The 21,629-nt window shown below is 39.0% G+C and overlaps 1 protein-coding gene and 1 long non-coding RNA gene across 10 annotated transcripts in view; one reads left to right on the top strand and one right to left on the bottom strand.

The window, feature by feature from the left end:
* NCOA2 (nuclear receptor coactivator 2) overlaps nt 1-21,629 on the top strand; it is a 290,646-nt gene that overhangs the window by 53,419 nt on the left and 215,598 nt on the right. The gene's annotated exons all lie outside the window — the stretch shown is intronic.
* On the bottom strand, nt 10,868-21,427 carry LOC123383027. Its single transcript, XR_006592216.1, has 2 exons — nt 21,120-21,427; nt 10,868-11,945 (listed from the first exon to the last, which is right to left on the bottom strand). It is a non-coding gene; the product is annotated as an uncharacterized LOC123383027 (long non-coding RNA).

Genomic DNA, 21,629 nt, shown 5'->3' with positions numbered 1-21,629 from the left:
TTTTTTTGTCAGTGTGCATGATGGGATGGGACTAATGTTCAGAGTCAGAAATCTGGGTTACAGTTTTGACTCCTGTCACATAATAAACTTTGGGACATTGGGCAACCTTTTTCAGCACTCTGAGTTTCAACTTCCTTATTTAAAAAGAAGAGGGGCACCTGGGTCTCAGTTAAGTGTCCAACTCTTGGTTTTGGCTCAAGTCCTGATCTCGTGGTTTGTGAGTTCAAGCTCTGCATTGGGCTCTGCATTGGGCTCTGCATTTATGGTGTGGAGCATGGTCGGGATTCTGTTTCCCTCTCTCTCTGCCCCTCCCTCTCCCCCCCCTCCCCCCCGCTGTCACTCTCGCTCTCTCTGTCAAAATAAACATTTAAAAAAAATGAAAAGGAGAGTAATAGTACTTACCATGATTAATAGAGATACCACTTACAAACACTAAGTATTTTGCCTGGACTATAGTAGATGCTTAATAAACATTTTATTAAGTTAATTTAAAAGATATAAAAACATAATTGAATATTAATGTTTATTTTAAAACACTGTTTTGAATATCCTGGAAAAAAGTATGAAGTGTAAGATTAATTGGATCACATACATGGGGAGAAATTCTTCATGACCTTTTGAAAAATTAAAAGAAACTATAATTATAGAAGATAGCTTTCTTGAAAAAAAAATCAAACATTGCCCAATTAAGAAAGTGTAACATGCAAGATGTAAATTAGAAGTCAAGTGGGCCAAAATCAAATCAAAGAGTTACTTGTTAAGATTAAAAATGAATCCAAATGAACCCTCCTCAAGTCAGAAGCCCAGGTAAAGATTCATTAGTAATCCTTGGAACTGTTGATATTCATGTGTAAATTGTATACTTAGGGATGAAAAAATAGGGGTATATTTATTTTTTTTTCTTTTTTGAGAGAGAGAACGAGAGAGGGAGCATGTATGGGGGAGAGGGGCAGAGAGCGAGAGAGAATCTTAAGCAGGCTCTGGGCTCAGTAAGGAGCCCGACTCGGGGCTCGATCTCACCACCATGAGTTTATGATCTGAGCCGAAATCAAGAGTCAGATGTTTAACCAACGGAGCCACCCAAGTGCCCCTAAAGATTTTAAGTAATCTGCACACCCAAAGTGGAGCTCAAATTTATAACCCTGTGATCAAGAGTTGCATGTTCTACTGACTGAACAGATAGGTGCCCCTAGTCTTGCTGTATTTTAATGTTCAGGTGTTTGAAACAAAAAATTATTGAGTCTGGTTTCACAAAAGAAAAGCCTGCTTAATTGGCAAACTGGAGTTACTGTAGGGGATTATTGGAGTATGTTGGTGAGAGAGAAACTGTGAAGGTAATTTATGTAAACGTTATGAGTTCTAATACAAAAGGAATACAAACTTTTGCGTTACTGTAGGATGGAGGAGAAATGTTATCGTGGAGTCACATTGGCTTAGAACCAGGAAGTAAGCATTGTTTGTGAAGGTCATTTCTCTAGAGGCACAGGTGTGTTTTTGTGTGTGTGCATGGGTCCCCGAGGAGTTTGTGCCAGGACTAATCTCATTCCATATTTTTGTAAATGACGTGAAGGAGGGTATATGTAGTCAAATTTTAACTTTTTTGGGCAGTGAATATCCCAGGAAGGGCCGTGAAGGCCCCAGGAAAAAACCTAACTGTAGGTAACGGGAGAGCAAAAAACTGAGTGAGCTCGTGTGGGATACTTCTCAGTGGTTTGCTTAGGAAAAAATCATATGAATTACATATATTAACTGAGGAATCCTGAATGTAGTTATAATCAGGGTAAAAAATCAATAGCTGTTGTCGATGGTTCTCTGTAGCTATTGAGCAGAGGTCAGTATTAGGCTTGGCATTCTTTGGAAGAGTGTGAGAACAGCATGTTATTTTGCCATAGAACAAAACTGTGTTCTCAACACACACAGAAGAAACGCTGTATGTTCTTCTGTTAAATAAAAATAATGAACTATCTGGACACAAGGCAGTAAACTGCAAATACTCGTTTCTTGGAGCTATTAATACTGAAGAGGAGGATGTAACTGAGGTTATTGAAATATGATCTTGGATAAATTCTTCAGAGTCCATCACGCTGGAATTGAGGGTGGGGTAAAAGTGCTTCTAGGAGTCTTAGAAGAATCAGTTTTAGGATAAATTAAAGAGCTCTCTTCTATATTTGGGAGTAAACTTGTGGAAATTAGTATTACAAGATAAGATATAATGGGAAAAAATGCATGAAAATTAGATTCACAGATGAAACATGCATCATAGAATATTTTTAAAAATTGGAGATATCTAGAATTATGAGTTTTTTTTTTTCCTTTTGGAAAATGACACGAAGGTCTGTATTAGTTCCTGAATTCAGACAATTCAGGATTTGATGGAATGCTGACCTGACTGTACATGCAGTCACTTTTCATGTGAAAGCTTGGGGAGCAGAGTTTTCATGGCTGGAGACCACCCAGAGTGTGCAGAGGGCCTCTCCAAGCCCTTGAGCAGGTCAAGGAAGTCCCCTCCTATACTTAGTTTGCTAATAGTTCCCCCAGCCCCCTCCAGTTTGTATCTAGCAGTGTGGTCATACAGTTTGCTTATGTTGTCTGTTAGGGGCTCTCAGGTAACTATTTTTCCTGGTTCTCACAAGCTTCTTGAGACAAATTTTTGATAATGTGTATCTTTCTAGAATACTATCCATTCTGTATTTTTTTCAAATATTGACGTAAAGTTGTCCCCAGTATTCTTCTGAGTATTGATTCTCTGCTGTGTTTGTAGCTATAATTATGTCCTCCTAAGTTCTTTTTGCAACAGTTTTTTGGGTTTTTTTTTTTGTTTTTGTTTTTTGTTTTTGCTTATTTTCTTGACATCACATTTTTAAAGAAGGAACTTTACTATTTATTCATCATTTTCCCATGAGGTAGTGATGCTCACATATAACAGGCCCCCAATTAACTTTTGCTGAACTGAACTGAGCATGACTTTAGTTTTGTCTCTGTCCAATACTGCCCATCCATTGCTCATTTTTCTTCCCATTTTGCCCCATCCCCACAGGTAGGCATTTTCACACATTTTTCCTCTCTTCTGTGCCAGTATATTCTTTTTTTATCAGTGATCTTATCCTGTCCAAGCTTCTGCCATCACCTTTATTTGGATAGCTCCCAAATGTATAACCCCAGCCTAACCTTTCTCCTAAGCTCTAGCTGCTTGCTTGACAATTCTGTGTGCTACGCCTTCAGGGTAGCCCAACCAAAGTGAAACTCCTTACTTTCCTCCACCCAAACCAGTTCTCCCTCCAGATTTCCTGTTTTCTGTTAATTGGTGCTGCCGCTGTCCCAGGCACAGAACATCAGCTGTTGACTCTCCTGTCTGACTTTCTACACGTCCTCGCCTGCCAAGTTATATGCGGCCTAACTTCACAATGTCTCCATATGTATACGTGACATCGTATACACCCCCCAACCCCCCCATCACCGTGTGTATTCAGACCCTCAGTACTTCGTTCCTGGACTGTTGTAGCACCTCCTTGCCTTGTTGGCTGAGTCACTTGATCTTCATACTGAAATAAGATTAAACTTGCTAAAGCACTACAATCAGACCACCTGCTAGCTCACGCGGATTACTTAGTTCTCCCACAACCTTCTCAAATAGGTACGACCGCCTTTCTAGGTCTTCAGTAATAATGCCCACTTGTATCTTGGTTTGTCTCTGTCTTCCTGCCTTACTCATGCTTGTATTCCATCGTGAGTGTTTCATCTCTCTTTTGCTTTCTTGAGTTTTTGTCCACCCGTTTCCTCTTCAAGGAGTACCCTTTCCCTCACCCCTGCCTGTTGAAAGGATGCATGGCAAGGGTAATCTCTTGTATTCTTTACTACCTTTAGGAACCTGCAGAACATTTCTTTGTTCTTTCTAGGGCACTGATCTCACCTTATGTTAGAGCCATTTGTATCTTTCCTTAATATCTCATGCTAGATTCTAAACTCCCAGTGGGTAGGAACTGTTTCTTATTCAGCTTCTCCTTTTTTGTTGCCTCAGCCATTTGTTGTCAGGAAATATTGATGGAAAAAATTCAGAGAAACTTCTTACCCTCTCTTCCTAAGACATTTACTGTAATGTGAATGAGTACTGTAGAAACGCCATAAACTTAGCCTTTCTAGAGATGTAGCTGTGGGTGCACCAGTCCTGCTCCCGGGGAACTGGTGTTTCAGCTTTTTATAAAACTTCTGCTTGAAGTGAGTCTAGAGGCATCACGACAGAGATGTTGATTTCTGCTACAGCAGGCCTAGGAGGTTGTATCTTGTGTTGTCTCTCTTTTTTGGGTGTGTGTTGGGGGGGGGGTGGGTATTTCTTTTAAATTAAGAATTTCAGTAAGTCGTGATATTTTAAAGTTTAATGTAAAAGTTAATGTATGTGAATTCAGTATGGACTATAAATATAAGAGGTATATCTCACTATTTTTGCCCTTTATAGAATGAAGATGATTAAAAATAAGAGATTACATTTTATTGACATGAAAGAAAACCATTTTAGGCCAATTTAATATGAATCTGCCAGTATATTTTACATGGATGGTGTTGGCAAATATTAAAATTAGGCTTTTGTACTTGAAAAATCCTGACCAACCTCTCATGAAGCTTGTCGACAAATTACACTTCTGAAATTCCATCATGAGAAAAAATTTGGGAATGTTTGGGAATGCAGTGAACACATATACGTAGGAATTGTATTAAGCATTAATTTGTTACCATTTATGAAATTTAGGTTTCTGTGGAGCCTAACAGCTTGAGTATAGAGATGGACGAGCTAACCCAGTCTTTGTTCTATAGCTTCCACGTCTCCCTCCCTCCCTCCCTGCCCGCCTGCCTGCCTCCCACCAGTGTTTTATGGAGTTTCTTAAAAAGTTTACTTATTTAGGTAATCTCTATACCCAGCGTGGGGCTCGAGCTCACAGTCCTGAGATCAAGAGTCACATTCTCCTCCAACTGAGCCAGCCAGACGCCCGTTTTCGGAGTTCTTACCATGATCTAGATAATAGGCCAGAAACCAGTGGTGCAGTGTTGAATAATGCAGTTCCAGAGGCTAGCTGCCCACTTGGAACTTCTAGTCCAGTGGGCCATTTGGATATAGACATATGATAAAGTTCCTTATTTTGTAAAATAAAATAATTTGTTATGACAGTGTTCAGCTTGTTAAAGGAAAAAGGCGGATAGCTCATTTTCAGATTGCTAGTCATTTCACCAATTATCGGAATTTTAAGCTTTAGCAGTATAAAAATATTGTGCTCAGTACAGGCACAGGCTTTAATCTGAGTCTTAGTTTACTGATCTCTGTAAATAGGGATGTTACCAGGAGTTAGTTTGCTTATCTCTGTAAATAGGGATGTTAGGAGAAGAAGTAATTAATGTTTAGCAAGCACTTTGATATTTACGCCCAGTGGCTGTAAACAGTTATTAAAAAGTCACTGTACAGGTCAGAATGGCAGGTGCAGTGGGGGTGCCAGAGTGAGGGCCAGAGAAGCAGAGTCTTTGCAGTTTTGAAGGAGATACATGTGAAAATGTTCTATTCCTGATTAAACGTTTTATTATTGAACACTTACTGTTAGGATTTCATCCATAGATCTCTGTACATTTCACAGTGTCACAAGAAACCATGTAAGTTCTGTTTATGAACACAGATAAGTTGATTATTTCTTGACCAGAGTGGTGTGTGTGTGTGTGTGTGTGTGTGTGTGTGTGTGTGTGTATACATATACATATACACATACATATACATCAAATACCACAGATTCTAACTCTTCATGGTGAGAGTAACTCCCTTAGAAATGTCATTTCATGAGGGACGCCTGGGTGGCTCAGTTGGTTAAGCGTCCGACTTCGACTCAGGTTGTGATCTCCCAGTTCGTGGGTTTGAGCCCCGCATCGGGCTCTGTGCTGACAGCTGGGAGTCTAGAGCCTTCTTTAGATTCTGTGTCTCCCTCTCATTCTGCCCTTCCCCCGCTTGTGCTCTATCTCTCTCAAAAATAAAATAAACATTAAAAAAAAAAAAACCTAGGGGTGCCTGGGTGGCTCAGTCGGTTGAGCATCCGACTTAAGCTCAGGTCATGATCTCGCAGTCTGTGAGTTCCAGCCCTGCATCAGGCTCTGTGCTGACAGCTCAGAGCCTGGAGCCTGCTTCTGATTCTGTGTCTCCCTTTCTCTCCTCCCCTCCCTGATTCATGCTCTCTGTCTCAGAAATAAACATTAAAAAAATTTAAAAAAAAAAAAAACTAAAAAAAATGTCATTTCACAAGAAAATAGCAAGCACTGCGGTTCCTTGTATTGGACAGGAGTAGTGGGGGAAGGCCGGAGCCGCGGTGTGGTGTGGGGAGAAGATGGTGCACGTGGAGCCCTCGTTCTAACTGCCTCGTTGCCTCAGCTTCACTTCCGCTCTCTGGCCCGTGACCTTGAAGTCACTAGTTGCTGGCTCTTTTGACACTTAGGCAGATCTTTTGCCTCAGTTACTTAAAACATTTTGAGAGTCTTGGAATAGGGCTCCTTCAAATCCTGGTGAATAGGAATAACAATAAAAAAAGTCTGTGATTTGGAGAGCAGCAGCAGAAAATACTAGGCAAAATAAGTTGGCATTTATCATAGATTATTTGTGAGAGGGATTAAATGCTTGTGTTACGTTTAGGAGTTTACAGCTAAAACAGATCTAAATTATGAGTGATTCTTCACTTTAATAGGATTTTACAAGTTATTTGGAATGGCTCCAAGCATTATATGTATTTCTAGAAGTCAAGGTTTAGTTGCTATCGAACTGCTGCTAATTGTTTTTGTGCTTGCTGGGTTTTGTAGTGTTTCCCTCTCTTTCTGGAAAGAGAGAAGACAGTATGTGTTGGGGCAGTGGTTGTGTGCATGTGCTATTAATCCTCTGGGGAAAAAATTACACTAAGTATACTTCTTTAAAAATGCTTTGAAATTTTATCTGGCCGAAAGATTACATTTCTAAATATGAAGACGACTTCTGAGCAGAGAAAAAATTTATAAACCATGCATGGCACGTTTACAAATTCTTTGAAAAAACTGTCTGTGAAGGTCTTTGGAGTGATCATTTATCCCTCTATTCCCATATGTCACACATTGCCTTTTCACCCCTGGGGAGTAACCATATTGCATTATTTGTGATCCTTTGGAGTTGTATGAAATGATAATTTAACTTTTCAGATGTGGTTAATCTACAGGCCCTGCTTCCTAACCATTAGCATACATGGCATGACAGCCTTAAATGTTTCCAGGTGTGATTAAAGAACTTGGCCGGTAAATTACTCGTAGATTATCTTGGCCACTGTAATTTACTACAAAACTGAAGCTTTGGCATCAGCAGTTGAAAAGACTATGTTAACAGGAACTCCACTTGAGACACGTTTTACATTAAATAAATGAACTGTCTTCTTGAGACAGTTAAGTGTTTATTTTTTATACTATTTAGAACTATATTGTGTCTTTTGAATGGTTGAAGTTTTGTCAAAAAGCAGGTCTTGAGGGGCACCTGGGTGGCTCAGTTGGTTGAGCGTCAGGCTTCCGCTCAGGTCATGATCTCATGGTTCATGGGTTTGAACCCCCTGTCCGGCTTGCTGCTGTCAGCACAGACCCTGCTTTGGATACTCTGTGCCCCTCCCCTGCTCACGCTCTCAAAAAAACAAAAAAAAAAAACAAAAAAAGAGGCAGATCTGATTTACAGCATTGACTTGTTTTGTGAGACTTACTACAGTTAAAATAAATTTTTTTAGTGTTTATTCATTTTTGAGAGAGAGAGAGAGCATCAGCGGGGAAGGGGCAGAGAGAGAGGGAGACCCAGAATCCGAAGCAGTCTCCAGGCTCCGAGCTGTCAGCACAGAGCCTGACATGGGACTCGAACCCACAAACCACGAGAGGGCGACCTGATCCGAATCCCAGGCTTAACCGACTGAGCCACCCAGGTGCCCCAAGACTTACTACAATTTTGAAAATCTTCTTCCCACCACTGTTGGAACCTGTGCTGCCCTCAGCCCCACTTTTATTTCTGCTCTGGTCCAGAGAAAAGCCGTCATCTTTCCTCCACTCCATGGTTTGTCCCAGTTCCTGGAATGGAGTCTCATTTTCTCCAAAAAAGAGTTACAGTTAATCAATGCATAAGAGGGCCCATTTAACACTCTGTTGTTGTTGTTAGCACTAGAAAAATCCTCGGAGATCTGAACGGTTTGTTGTTAATGGAGACATAAGAGAGTCTGTGTTCTATTTTGTAGCTGGCCACAGAAAGAGTGAAATTCTGGGCAAAGGTAGCAGGTGAGGTGAGTTGAAAGAGAGGCAGCAGGCTGGCCCGGGGCTGGAAATTGTCCACTGGTTAGTTCTGCTGGCACTCACTGTTCTTTACCCATGGCAGTCTTGTCTCCAGCTTAGCACCTGCCCTCAAATTTCCTGTCTTGGTCTTCAGACCCTCTTAAACCTTCCCCACCTTTCCCCACCCATTATCTTTCCCATAACATTTCCTGCTTCCCCAAGATTGCCCCCACCACTCAGGGGGAGGCACAGTATTCTCTTATTCCCCAGCAGAGGGGAGGCATGTCTGTCCTCTGTCCCACTGCTGCAAAGTGGACAGTAGGTGGGTTCCTGAAATCCCTGGCGGGGACTCTGAGTTTTCTTATCGGAATGTTTTCACAAGGGCCGGTAAGATTTTACAGAACTATAAACATGCTCTAGTGCCATACAAATAGAACATATAGATTAGTACGCATTTTGTTGCTGGTGTGAGGCAATGTAATAACCGTTTGTGATACTGTTCATCCGAGAGTGTCCCAAGTTCCAGCCAAAAATGGGTTTTGAAAAAACATTTTTTCTAGGAATATTGTTTTGTGTGGTAGAACTCAAGTTGAATATCTTCCACTTTCCTTAACCCTGATTGATTTAGTGATTTAGTGATTTAGTGAACTCTACTCACAGGCTGGGGCTCAAACTCAGAACCTTGAGATCTGAGATCAAGAGTCAAATGCTGTAGTGACTGACTCAGCCAGGCACCCCTTCTTAACCCTGAATTATGATGAAAGCTTCAAATAAGATTCACGTTCTTAATGAAAGAGAAGATAGGGATCTTTGGTCCTCATAGTTTTGCGTTGGTTGCCTATATTAATGTGCCAGTGTAAATCATTACTGATTACTTGGGTTTAGGGATCGTCTTTGAGATAGTCATGGTATGAAAATATTCATCCATTCTTTTAGATATTTTTGACATCCTAGGAAGGCTGTTACATATGGCAGAATGAAACGTAGGGACCAGAAGGGGCAAAAGTAGAAATTTTGCACTGACTTTATTTATAAAAACAAATTTTAAAGGAATATTTAATCGGAGGCATTGAATAAACTTCAGTTCTGCTAGTGACTTTGTCCCTTGAAAATTGTTTACTAACCTATGGGGTTATAACTAGAGGCATTCGCTAATGTATTTGCAGTGACTGTTGAAATAATTCAAATTTATTGACCATGGGAGGATATTAAATATTTATCTTTTCTGCTTAGTGCCGGTAGTGAAATAGAATATAAGTTAATGGTTAATGGCTTATAGGCTGTTACTTCTGAAATAGTACCTTCATTTACTTTATCCAGTGGCATTACTTACTTGTGTTGTATGTGTTAAAAAGCATATTTGGAACCTACCTTACATAAATTTTCCTGCTTAGCTAAACAATATTCCAGAAGAGATTTTTAACTAGGGTGTGTGTATGTGTAAGTGACTGCAAAGGGAGGAAAGTAGGTAAGTTGTAGGCTGGAGAGAAATCTTTTTCTTTAAAAACAAAAAGAATGGAATATTATGTATTAATATTATATGAAGTGTGTTTTGGCACATCTGCAGTGTGTAACACGATCCAGAATTATAAGATTGGCAGTAGTTGAGCGTATAGAATCTGGCAATCGTGTTTGAGTAGAATGAAGATGATCAAATTAAAAACGTATTTGTAGATGTAGAATCAGAGGGAAAAAGCTAACTTATTTAGGTTTCCTTCACGATAATGCAGTATCAAACTAAGAATGTCTTAACATGAAATTTTACTTGAAATGGTATAAACATTAGGAAGAACATAAAGCAGTATTTGTAAGTTTTAAACTTTAAGGGGAGTAATTTATAGAACTGTTTTGAATTTTCTGAAAATTAGATCTTCAGAACTTACAAAAGATAATAATAGCAAATAAAAACAATAATAAAATATACTCTAATAAAAAGGTTTGGTTTTTCTGTGGGCCCTAAGGGACTATTTGAGGTTTTTTTGTTTTGTTTTGCTTTCTATTACATTAGATCCCAAAGATCCCAAAGTTGACTGCATTAATGTGGTCAATTTTTTTTTTTTAATTCAGATACTTGAATCTGAAAACTACAAGGTACTTAATTTAAATGTCATTAGTTTAGCAGGGCGCCTGGGTGGCGCAATTGGCTAAGCATCCGACTTTGGCTCAGATCATTGGGGTTTGTGGGTTTAAGCCCCGTATCAGGCTCTGTGCTGACAGTTCAGAGCCTGGAGCCTGCTTCGGATTCTGTCTCCCTCTGTTTCTGCCCCTCCCCCACTCACACACACACACACACACACACACACACACACACACACACTCACACACACTCCCTCTCTCTCTCTCTCTCTCAAAAATAAACATAAAAAAATAAAAAATGTCATTAGTGTATCAAAACAAATTACTTAGAAAAGGATGTTTAATTAACTACTTCTGTATGTGATAGTGTTTCATTGATATTATATCATGCCAGCTGTATATTACTGAGATCTATACTAGTTAAGGTAAGAACAGATTTTGTACTGAATTAAAATTTTCTGTATAAATTAAATGTCACATTTGTACAAAATATACTGAGGAGACAACATAGTATTGAACACGTATTATTAAATGGAAAGCATTTGAGTATTAGGAAATTTGGCCTAAGGTCTCTCTTTTGTCCTTTCTGTATATAGTTGCCATTGTAGGGAAAAGTCATGTAGCTTTTATCCTGTACTCTGTTTTGCCAGAAGCTGGAATTGACTAATTAGAAAAATGTAAACAAGTGTGAAGCTAGCAAGTAATATTTTAAGTACTAAATAGAGACATCCATGAGTAATCTGTTTTCTTTGTTAAAAGAATATGCATTCGTAATTAACAAATCAGTTAAGCACGTTTTTCAGGGCATCACTGCAGTACGGTCTTACTGACTTTTTAGCTATGAATAATTTAATTTGCGGTTATGCATGTGTGTGCTGAGGAATGGACACACTTAAAAAGTGGTTGAGGTACCAGGACTTCATTTTGTGCCTTTGCACGATCAGTCGTTTTCACAGAACTTGAACTACCTGTTTATTTTACAGGCACTTGTGTCTATAGTGCTTACCTTGGGACGAGCATTGTTCTAAGTGCTTCATTGCTATTAACTCATTTACTTCAAACCTGATAGCAACACCACGAGGAGGGTATAGTTATGACTTCTGTTTTGCAGATGGCACACAAAGGTTAGGTAAGCAGCCTAAGGTCCCACAACTAGTCTGTGGAGAGCCCCTGTTCGAATCTCGGCACTACCTCCAGAGTTTGTGCGTCCCCCTCCCCACCATCCCCTGAGTTTGTGCTCTTAATCAGTATCCTCCATTGCCTTATCCAGAAAGATCTCTCTTGGAAAGTGGAGTCCAAATTCTTTCCTTTGTCAGACCCCTTGCTCCCATGCTTTTGCTGACCAGACAGGGATCTTGGGAGGGATTTATTGGCAGGAATTCTTGTCATCTTGCTCTTCTAGATGTTTGGGAGGCAGGCAGTGTGACAGCTTCTGACTGTGAGTGACCCAGATCCGGCTTTGTGTGCAGTCATTCACAAATCCTCATTCGCAGTAGAAACTTTCCTGTATCAGGACCGAACTCTACCCTCTTATCCTGGAAATCAGGGGTGAGGAATGTGAGCCATCTTGGCGTTTATGGGAGGAGCTAGGAATATGGAAGAAGAGGAGAGAGACAGTATTATTGCCTGATGGAAAGTATGAGCCCCACATAGAATACAAGTGCTGATGTTAAAGGGGCTGCTTTTCTCAAGGACAACTTTTCTCATATGCTCTAGAACAAGCAATAGCAGGGGTTCATTTGTTTGAGTGTGATTAGTGATTCTTCTCAGTGGAGGGGAGGCCAGTGTGTATACGCATGTACATAGACATTACTCTTCAAGTAGTCACTATCGGGTCTATACCATGTATTAAAAAGTATTGAGTTGGGGCGCCTGGGTGGCTCAGTCGGTTGGGCATCCGACTTCGGCTCAGGTCATGACCTCGCGGTCCGTGAGTTCGAGCCCCGCTCGAGCCTGTTTTGGATTCTGTGTCTCCCTCTCTCTCTGACCCTCCCCCGCTCATGCTCTGTCTCTCTCTGTCCCACAAATAATTAAACGTTGAAAAAAAAAAAGTATTGAGTTTATGTGAACACGAAGCACTGATTTGTCTTGCCAGCAGCTCTTGGTCCTTGGCATCTTTATCTAAACCCATCTCCATCAGTATTGTAAGGGGCGCTGGCCGTCTTTTAGTTTTATCTGCTTTGTAAGATGACTTTCTTTGCCCTTGAGGTACCTTTGTCCTCTCTCCGCGCAGCCCCTCCAGAGTAACTGGAGTTACCTTAAACCCTGAGCTGTGTGCCTAGGTTCGCAGCAGCATTATTCATGATAGCCAAAAGGTGGAAGCAACTCTGTGTCTATTGACAGAGGAGTAAATAAACACAATGTGGTATACACACACAAGGGAATATTACTCAGCCTTAAAAAGGGAGGAAATTCTGACGACATGGATGAACTTTGAAGACAGTATGCTCAGTGAGATAAGTCAGTCATAGAAAGACAAATACTGATGGAATCCATTCATGTGAGGTACCTAGAGTGGTTAAGTTCATAGAGACAGAAAGTAGAATGGTGATTGCCAGGGGCAGGAGGGTAGTGAGAAAGGTAGTGAGGAGTTATTGTTTAATGGGTATAGAATTCAGTTTTGCAAGGCAAAGAGGGTTCTGGAGGCTGGTTGTACAATAATGTAAATGCCCTTAATACTGCTGAACTGTACACGTAAAGGGGTTTGAGAGTAAATTTTATGCTTTGTATATCTTACCACGATTAACAACAAGCCTTTCAGCTGTCGTCTAAAATCTGTTCAGGTGTTTTCGTGTGGTGTTTTAATTAACAAACACACTTATTAGTAGCAGCTGGCTCTACGATGGTCGCAAGCAACTGGCTCAGCCCTGTTTTCTAGAGAACATTGTGTGGTATGCGTGTGAATGTGTTGATTCATTCCAGAAAAAACTTCTGTGGAAGTTGAAGAAAGGGGTAGGCAGGTATGGGGCGGGGGGAGCAGGGTGAGCGGAGCTCATGGAAACAGGAACGTGTTCAGAGTAGCTGAGAAAATGACCGTGGTCTGTGTAGGAAGAGCAGAATCAATGTATTAAGGGTGTCAGCAGATAATCCACATTTCTCATTTGAACTGTTTTCTTATCGTATCCACCAGGTAGAATATTGGCTTCTGCCAGAGGATCCAGATATATTCCATTTATTGGCATTTATGATAACGGGTTCGGGAAAGGTCCTGTGCTGCGAGTTGCTGGGATTAATAGAAAGATCAAGTCAGAACCCCTTGCCTTTAAGAGCAAGAAGGAGAGTATTGAGCTCAGAATAAGATAAGATGTGTGGACCAATGGAACTAAAATACAAGACAGGATCCGACAAGCCGTATAAAGAAAGTTCTGTGGAAACGCAGACTACAGAGATCTAGTTCTCTGAAGTGAGGTCAAGGAAGGATGAAGTAGGAGCAGAACCTTGAAAGATGAGAAGGATGTTAATAGGCAGAGATAATGGATCTGGATCCGAGGTGAGCACTAAGACACAGATACAGGGAAGGCCACGGCGATCTCCGCCAGGAAGGGCCAAAAGCTCGGTGTCATGGATGTTTACATTGCCCGGCAGCGTGTGAAAAGGATTCTAACTGAAGAGATTATTCCCTGTGGTGTTGGAGAAGGGAAATGGCTGTTGTTACTGAGCAAGAAGCTTAACCTCTCAGGCCAGTGCCGAGGACGGAGTAGCGTTCACTGCTTCGCGCTTGCCCCGGGAGGGTTCGGGAGAGCCTGCTGCGCCAGAAGCAGCGCAGAGCTGAAGGGGATCTGGGGCAGATGCAGGCACGGGCCGATTTCACAGCCCCGCCCCCCGAGGTATGCATGCATCGCCGTGGTAGTGAAAGCTTCCGATTACTCTTGACTTCGTGCAGTTTGGATTTGAGTCTTAATTTCTTCAAGTCAGCTAATAAAAAAAGTCCAGTCTTTGAACATGCCCTGCAAGCAGTTGGGGAAGACCGGTCCTGCCAGCTCTTTGACAAATTCTGTAACCAAATATTGGATCGGATAAAGGTGGAAGATGGAATTTGGAGTATGAAATCATAGCTTCAAATCTTTGCTTTGCCACTAGCAGTGAGACCGGAGGCAGATTATTTAAACTCCATTTTTTTCTGTTTCTTTGTTAAATCAAGAGAATGTTTACCTTTCAGGTCTGCTCAGATGACCTGAGATAGTAACTATAAAATAATTTATTCCCCATCTCTAACATGATCATTTCAGTGCTTTTTACTCTTCTCTGTATTAAGCAACCACATTCAGCTTTTGTAAAGCGTGAGTTTCTCTGAACTATGGACTCCTGGAGTTTGATCTTTAAAGATTAGCAGCAAAACAAGCTTGTTCACTTTTGAGTTACTTAAAAAAAAAAAATGATGTGAGCATCAAAATTTGCTGTTAAAATCTATTTGAATTGCAGTCTATCTTATATACCTTAATATAACATATATAGTGTTATTTTCTCCACCCCCTCCCTAAACACCAGCAACAACAATAAAACTTATGACTAAAATAGTCAAAGGGGATTTTGGCAGAATTTTCTCTTCACTTCAACAGAAAAACTCATTTTAATATCTCGAATGAGGAATAAGTTGGGAAAAAGTTTTAGTCAGACCAGCATTCTTGAAATAGATTCAGAATCATACTGTAATATATTGTGGAGCACATTCAAGTGTACGTGGTCTTCTTTTCATTATTGAGCACAGTTTTAAACCTGTAAGTTTTAGACCTTACGAACCTAGCCATTTTAATTCACAGTGGGCTAAACTTGGCACAGATACTCTCTGCTCAAACACAAGCGTAGTTGTGTTTTTTAACTGAAAAAGTTGACTAGTCTTCTGAAAAAGAAATTCCTAGAGGTTAAAAAAAAAGGGAATATTTACTTCGTCCAGTTTTAGCAACAAGCAATTGTGTTGGCTTCGCCCCCAGCCCCTTCCAAATTCCAGTCGCTGTTTACTGTATACTTGTGTTTTTAGTAAAATCGTTGCCTTACAAATCTTAAAATGGCTTCCATCATCACATAGTGACTTTTTTCATAAGTATTGTTTTTTTGAAACCTTAATAAAGGAATTCATGTAACATGAATTAAAAAAGTAAATCCTGTTGACCTTGAGGGGACTTTGCCTTCTGACCTTTCAAGCATCTCTATTCATGTCATGATGTAAGTCATGACTTATTGTTTAAAACTGTAATTTGTGTCTGTGTGAAAATGCATTTTTTCCTACTGCCTTTGCTGGGACTATAACATCGTAATGATTTTGTTAACAATATATTTGATTGCTGCCTCACTGAATGAGATTTTGCTTTAGAAAATTTAAATGTAAGCATTTAAAGATAAAGCTTAAATGAAAATTAAAGCCTAGCTTAAAATGAATTTGGATAAAGTCTGATTTTTACTTTGGTTTCTCTGGTGGTATGCAGTTTAATGCGGGGGGGCGGGGGAGAGGGGGTAGGGAATGTAGATATAAAAATAACACCAAAGTGTTCTGCTTTTTAAAAGTTGACACAAATTAACACATAGCAATAGTTTTAGACATTTTAGCTTAAGGTAGGAATATCTCACTTTCACCTACACATTTTCATAGTGAACTGAAGAGAATTGTGAAAAGGAAAATAAATATCTGTATACAATTTATACAGTTGAGAAATTTTTAAAATTAGTTTAAAACTTTTAGTAGAATTTGCTATTTTAGCAAGGGAGAAATTTGAGTTAGAATAAATTGAAAGACCAATAGGAACTGTCATAAAAATTCCAAGATTTAAATGACTGCGGTCACTTCTGGGCTCTACTCTATTGTGTTGGGTTATTTTAAGCTTTTGACTGTAGCATTGTGGCATTACATTGGTTAGTAAATGTTAGATTCTGTTTTGGGTTGTTTAAAACCTTTATGCTATCGTTTCTATATGCAGAAAAGTTTATACGTCATAATAACTTACTTTGAACCATTTTTGTAAAAGAAAAATCCAGGAGATGTTACGTTAAAGTTGTGGTACTTTTGCCGAGGTTGTAATTTAAACGTGGAGTTTGCTTTTTACAACTAAAGGCTATATTCTAATGAGCAATTTGGAATGAAATAATTCTCTCCTTAGTGTTAGAACTTTTTTCTGCGCTGACTCCTCTTAAGTAAATGGGAGTAGGGGAGGCTTTACAATAAATTCACCAATTGAAAGTTTTTACTTAAGAGAGAAAAAAAATTACTGTATTAATTTCTTACCTATTTGCTTTGCATAACTCCCTTTTTCAGATGACTGAAGATAACCAACCCTTAGAGGTTAGAATTGCTTTTATTTTATCAACTAGAAATCTTTCCTAGGTGTTATTATACACATTCATGATCTTTTTTTTTTTTAAGTTTATTTATTTTTGAGAACGAAGCAGGGGGTGGAGAGAGAGAAAGCGAGAGAGAATCAATCCCAAGCAGGCTCTGCGCTGTCTTCCGAGAACCTGACATGGGGGTTGAACCCACAAACCATGAGATCATGACCTGAGTGGAAAGCGAGAGCTGGATGTTTAACTGACTGAGCCACCCAGGCACCCCCACATTCATAATCTTTAAAATTACATTAAATATAACTTTTTTCTTGTGCCTGCAGATGAATTTTTGTTGTATTCCACTTTTTGCTTTTATACAATATGGCACCCAGATTAGTACAGATCTTAATTTATTATGTCTGATTTTTTTCCCCCATAAATGTCAGCTAGTGGTTTTCACCACTGGCATTCATAAATCCTTTCACTGTGTTCCCCGTTTGCTGTAAACAAGTAATGAGATAACAACAATTACTATTTTTTCGGTGTTTTATAATCTTAACATTGACCCTATATCAAAGGCATTCTCCCTATCCTTGAGAGGAAAAAAGTTACATTCAGACAGGTTAAAACTTTTGAAGGTCAGGAAGCCAGTAAGTGGTAAGACGGAATAGGACTCAGATGAATCTTTATATATGTGTAAATATATGTATAAAAATACCTTTGTAAATACTACCCAGATCGACATACAGAATGTTTCCAGTACCTTGGTAGGCTCTCTTGTGTGCCCCCTCTCAGTGTCCCCTCAAAGGTAACTACTGTTCTCGTCTTGATCCACATAGACGTATCTCTATCCCCTGTTGATTAGTTTTGCCTGTTCTTGAACTTCATAAAAATTGAATCATATAAATATACTCTTTGGTATCAGGCTTTTTTTTTTTTTTTAACCTAGTATTGCATCTGTGAGATTCATCCATGTTGTAGCGTATAGTGTCGCTTTCTTCTTTTTCATTGATGCCTAGTATTCCATTATGTGAATATATCAAAGTTTATGTGTTCTTCTTACTGCTGGAAATCTGGGTCATTTCCATTTTGGGGCTATTATAAATAGAGCTGCTATATACATTCTTACACATGTTTTCAGTTTAATGCATGTTTTACATTGACTTCTCTTGGAAACATACCCAAGATTGAAGTTGCTTAACCTTGGGAATAATGTATGGCGACCTTTAGTAGGTGCTGCCAATCAGTTTTTTAAGTGTTTGTACAAGTTTACACTCTGATCAGCAATATATGGGGGTTCTAGTTGCTTATATGTTGGTATTGTCAGCCTTATTAGTTTTTTCCCTTTTTAATTTAATTTAATTTGAATTAAGTCTATTTAATAGGGTGTCTAGTTTCACGTAATAGAGATGCAAACTGAAAGTTATGTTTTACAGTGAAAAAATACTTAACATAAATGTAGGTACTTATTCACATAGAGAGATTAACAGTTGTGTGCATAGTCTTGGATACTGCTGAGGTTTTGCTTTGTTTTTTCCTAACCCATGTCTTTGTAAGTGAGCCTTGATTGCTTGTTTAACCACTGATATTAATGAAGTTTTTCCTACAATAAGGACAAGTACAATATTCTAGAAACTACTTGTTTCATTTAGAATTTTGAGGAAGTTTTCAAAGGAATTTAAGATGGTAAAGATCTTTATTCACAAATTGACAAGTTGTAGAAGAACTCAGTAAAGACCTTTATCACTGAAAAATCAAGGTCTTTTTTGCTTCAAAATACAGCAATTGCATATAATCTGTAGGACTTTATTAATAAATTTTATTCATTATATAGCTTTCACGAACTTACAGTAAGTTATCCTGCTAAAAATTGCTTGACTTGATCAGTTCTTGTTTTTCCAAGTTCGTGCAAGTTCCACGTGTTTGCCTTTCCTGTCTGAGTCTCAGGTACGCTGATTAGTCAGGCGGTCTCATCTGAAACTAATGTATAATAGTGCTGAGTCGTATAACTCGCCACACCAGTTTCATAGTGTTTTTGTTTTGCTCAAGTAGATGAAAGGTTTATTTAAGTGTGGCCACACTGGTACTGCATTCCTAGTGATCTTGGTAGGTTAATGACAATCTTTGTCATAGAAATCAGGAAATGTGGGTTGAGCCTCTGGGATGGATGCATGTCGTTGGTTCATTAACATGCAGTCTCCCAGAGGACTGAGGATTATTGGAAGCACTTGGTAGGTAATGCAGCTTTAAAAACCTATCTATCTATCTACCTATCTGTCTATCTTCATTCTGTTTTTTAAACTCTTTGAATACATTAGTGTTTAATCATATTATCTAGTGTATGAATGCTTCCTCCAATAAGATAAACATGACTTTGGAAATCCAGGTAGGTTTCTTTCCACAGTTTAGTAGGTTTGTTTTAGCTGGGGTGTTTTGGTTGATCATGAACTCAGTCATATTATACTGCTGCTTTGTTTAACTGGTTGGCTTTTAACTGCATTAACTTTATCAGTGTGATTGATCCGTGATTTTGTTGTTATTACCATTATAGAGAATGGGCGGAAGAATTGTTTAAAATATTTATCTTTGAAATACAATCAGTTAAGGCAGTTTGGTACTTAGAAAGCTTTGAGGTGTCTATTTGAATGGATTGTAGTGATTATGGATTTTGTAAGAGTTTCAGGATAAATATAGGTATGCATTTATGAGGAGAGGAGACATACTGCAGTATTCTTTTACCAGACATACTTATTTCAGGTATATTCCTTATACCATTCAAAGTGTAAACAAATGGATGGCAAGATTGTTGTTGGTTCGAAGACTGGTCATGTGTGCTTGTGTTGTAAGGAAAGAGAGGACATAAAGCAGAATGTATTACCCTCTGTGGGCAAACTCAAGAATTTATATAATCTTATAATTGAAATGGAAAATTTTGAGATTGGGCAAGGAAAACTTAAGCAAAGGCAGTGAAGTGGGTTAGTTGCTGGTAAAGAGCTATGGTACAGGACTGAGTTACTGATTGTCCTATCCAGAGTGCAGTCTCTAGAGAAACCCAGTACATAAGTCATTTATTAGAACCTCAGTAAGGTAGCTGAGGCCTTTTATTTTTTTAAGACCATTTCTGCCTTTTGTAAGTCAGTGTTGAGTTTATGGGCTACCACCAATACATGTAAAGTTTTAAAACCACTGAAGGTTAAGTTTCTTACCACCTCTCCTGTTGTACCTTTTATGCATCTGGAAGATCGTGATGGTTGGGGAAATAGTTTAGAGCTACCAATGTGTCTAGAAGTGAATCTGCATAAGGGACAAGGGCACTTCACTAGCTTTGGGGCTTAAAATCTTTAGCATTGGATCCCTGAGGATATGACCAACAGTTTTCCTGGTTCAGCATATGTTAGTTACATTAAGTTAAAAAAAAATCATATGTAAGTTACCTATCAGTTTTCCTTGTGTGAACCTTCCATATTACAGATCAGTTTTCCAAAGACAGGCCCTTCAAGTTACTTAAAGTTTTCTGTATAATTGTAGGGATTACAGCACTGTGCTCATGTGCTCTCTGTCTGTCTCTCTCTCTCCCTCCCTCTCTCTCTCTCTCTCTCTCTCTCTCTCTCTCTCTCTGTGTGTGTGTGTGTGTGTGTGTGTGTGTGTGTGTGTGTGAAGAACAGAAGGATTAGTTTTCCATGATCTTATTTCAATTAGTTTTATTGCTGTCACTATTTTGAACTAGTAACAGTGAAATACCTGTATCCATGCACGTTTGTGAGGAAACTTAAATAGTGAGGGTAAGAGCATGTGTATTTTATGCCTATATATATACATGGACTGATGTGTGTCGGATGGTAACAATAAAGGTAAGAATGTGTGTACTTTATATGCATATGTGTACACAGATTCTGCAGTTTGTGTTACAAGTACTGCACAGCTTTGAAAATAGTACTACCTTGAACTATATCATAGGTACCAAGAAAACATTGGGAAAAATGGTATTAAGAACTGTTGGAGTTTCTGTGGAAATCTGTTAAACTTTAACCCAGTGTTTTTGGTTTGTCTTGCTATTTATGAGGAGGTAAAGAGTAGTACAGGCTGGTTTGCTGGAGTGACTCTGTCACTAGAAGGGTAGGCGTATCTCAGGGAGATCAGTCTGCTGCTTAGAATGTTGGTGGCAATGGCCTCTACTTAGGAGGCGAGGAGGTAGAGGTGACTGAGCTTTGGCCAGAAAGACCAGAATGCTAGACCAAGTTAATAGGCCCCCCACGTCAGAGATTCTCGGAGAAAGCTAAGTTTCATTAGTGTCTATGAAGAATAGGTCATTCTTAAAAAAATGCAAGTGAAAACTGTAGTAAGAGGCCATTTTCTACCCCTCAGATTAGTAAAATGAATGAATGAATGAGTTTCCCCGTTGTTAATTAGGCTGTGATTAAAGAACATTTTCATGAAATGCTGGTTTGTGGTGTAAATTGATACTTTCTGAAAATCACTTTGGCTTTAGAGATCAGGAGCCTTACAATGAATCGGTCCAGTCTTTTGACCGAGGAATGTCACTCCTAATATTCTGTTTCAAGGAAGTAGTCGTATATCCAGATGAAGATTTATGTACAAAGATTTCCATCTTGCAGTTTCTGTGAACAGTGGAACAGTACCGTTAAACAGGGAAGAAATGGTTAAGTAAATGGTAACAGCAGTAATACTAAGGGAAAATAACAAAGCAGTAAATTGTTATAGAGGATTAAGTTTAATCATTTTGAAAAATATGGATAGAAAAATACCTGAAAGAAATACTCTAAATGGAAATGTAGCCGAACTGTTAACAGAAGGCATCTCAGGGGTGGGGGGCGGTAGAGAACATATTTCTCTCTCTCTTATACTTTTCTCTCTTTTTTTTTTTTTCAAAATGAGCGTTTGTTTATTTTATAATCTTAAAAAGGAAATCTAAAAAGAACAGAGTGAATAGTAACTTCACTAAAGGGAACAAGGTAGAACTGACTTCACTTGAAAGAGTTGCTCCAGACATGAGG

The sequence above is a fragment of the Felis catus genome, chromosome F2, assembly GCF_018350175.1.
Source record: "Felis catus isolate Fca126 chromosome F2, F.catus_Fca126_mat1.0, whole genome shotgun sequence".
Lineage (NCBI taxonomy): Eukaryota > Metazoa > Chordata > Mammalia > Carnivora > Felidae > Felis > Felis catus.
Note: the sequence above shows the minus strand (reverse complement) of the source record. Positions and strands in the feature narration are given on the sequence as shown.